Source organism: Sebastes fasciatus, chromosome 16 (genome assembly GCF_043250625.1).
Source record: "Sebastes fasciatus isolate fSebFas1 chromosome 16, fSebFas1.pri, whole genome shotgun sequence".
Taxonomy (NCBI): domain Eukaryota; kingdom Metazoa; phylum Chordata; class Actinopteri; order Perciformes; family Sebastidae; genus Sebastes; species Sebastes fasciatus.
The window spans coordinates 1,088,556-1,090,868 of NC_133810.1; positions in this window are offsets into that span (position 1 = coordinate 1,088,556).

Consider the following 2,313-nt stretch of genomic DNA (forward strand, 5'->3'; position numbering starts at 1 on the left):
TTCTGTTTAATTTTCCCTTTAATTTATTCATGTATTTATTTGTATTGATTTTAAAATGTATTTATCTATTTTTGCATTTATTTTGTATTTATTTATGCATTTATTTATTTATATTTGCATTAAAAAAATGTTCATTTCATATTTATTTTTAAATGTAGGTATTTATTTCTGCACAATTTTCCCTTTGCATTTCAACTTATTTATTTTGTATTCTTTTCTTTATACATATACATCTCGACACATTTCTTTTTATATTTCATTATGCATTTCTGCCTCATTATGCAAATAAGGGGGCTATATTTATTTTTAACATTATTTTGTTGCATCTAATATATATTTATTCATTTATTTATTTGTCGAGTCATTTATTTTATTTATTTGTTTATACATTAATTTATTTATTTATGCATTTATTTATTTATATTTGCATTTATTTTTTAATTATTTCATATTTATTTTTAAATGTATGTATTTATTTCTGTATTCTTTTCTTTATACATTTCTGCGTCATTATGCTAAATGAGGGGACTCCATTTATTTTTAATATTATTTATTATTTATCTATTTATCGAGTCATTTATTTATGTATTTAGGATTTTGGCAGGTTGTGTCCTCCATAGCTGTTTATGTCTTAAGATGTACAGAGATTAGTAACTGAGAGTAAAAACGTGTCTTCTTAAAGAGTAAAGAAACATTGAACCACGTCGTTCTATGTGAACAGAACCAGGACAAAGAGAGTGGATCCACGTCGTGAGGAGCAACGGCTGTTCGTGCCTCATTTTTGGGTAAACAGAGCGTAATGAGAGCGGAGCTGCTCGGCCTCTTCACCGCCATAAACTTTATTGGGGGGGGGGGGTTGATGCAGTAAAAATGGTTTCACCACAGAGACGCAGATATGTTTGTTGAGGAGGCGTGATGAGCTCAGATAGCAGCCAGAGGATTCACCACCAGAGAGGTTTTATAGTGTTTCTTCTGATGTAAGTCAGAGTGAAAACACTGATGTGTTGTTCACCGGGTCCAGCTGGAAACACAGGTGGAGATTACAATGATTGAGAAGTGATCGACTGCTTCCATCTGCTCAGTGAAACCTCTTTACTCTAATCTGACATGTTCGCCTCATGTCTGAATAAACATCCTAGTGACTGTTACAGAAAAGACAATCTTCTGTAAAACCTGCTCAGAGAAACACTGACTGAGTCTCAGAAGTTCACTGTAACTGTGTACAGATACGACCTCAATCATCATCTTCTAAACTAGACAACTCTGTAGAGGAGACAGCTTGAAGTTGTCGGGGAGCTCCTCGTATCAGATCAGTGTCGACGGGTTTCTGAGTGACAACATCAAGTTGTTTTTGTGTCCGAAACTTCACAAATCACAAAGTTAATGGGTGGAAAATAGGGATGCTAATATCGGAAAAAAAATCTTAACCGATAACCGACCCTCGTTAACCAATTATTAACCGTTCACCAACAAGATGTGTGCCTCGCACCAGCTGCAGGAGCACAACAGACAACTGAGTCTCCGGTTCACCGTCCGGGAGCCTTAACTCAGCAGCTCCGATGCTGCGTGTAGTGTCGCGGACATGCAGCCACTTTCATAGTAAAAGTCTCCACCGCACATTTAGTTTAGTTTAGTCATTTATTTATGCATTTATTTATTTATATTTGTGTTCAACTTATTTATTTCTGTATTCTTTTCTTTTTACATTTCTTTATGCATTTCTGCCTCATTATGCAAAAAAATAACGTAACGTAACGTAAGGTAACGTAACGTAAGGTAACGTAACGTAAGGTAACGTAACGTAAGGTAACGTAAGGTAACGTAACGTAACGTAAGGTAAGGTAACGTAACGTAAGGTAACGTAAGGTAACGTAACGTAACGTAAGGTAACGTAACGTAAGGTAACGTAAGGTAACGTAACGTAACGTAAGGTAACGTAACGTAAGGTAACGTAAGGTAACGTAAGGTAACGTAAGGTAACGTAACGTAACGTAAGGTAACGTAACGTAAGGTAACGTAACGTAACGTAAGGTAACGTAACGTAAGGTAACGTAAGGTAACGTAACGTAACGTAAGGTAACGTAACGTAAGGTAACGTAAGGTAACGTAACGTAACGTAAGGTAACGTAACGTAACGTAAGGTGGTTGAAGCTGAAGTGAAAGAGTGTATTTTATTTTATGGCGGCGCTGCGTGTTAATGAGGAACAACATCCTCGGCTCTTATCACCGAGGTCAAATGTTCAGCCGGCAGTAAAGTTCACCACGTCGGTGCAAACCTGCAGGATAGGATCAACTTATGTAAGCCGTCAACAT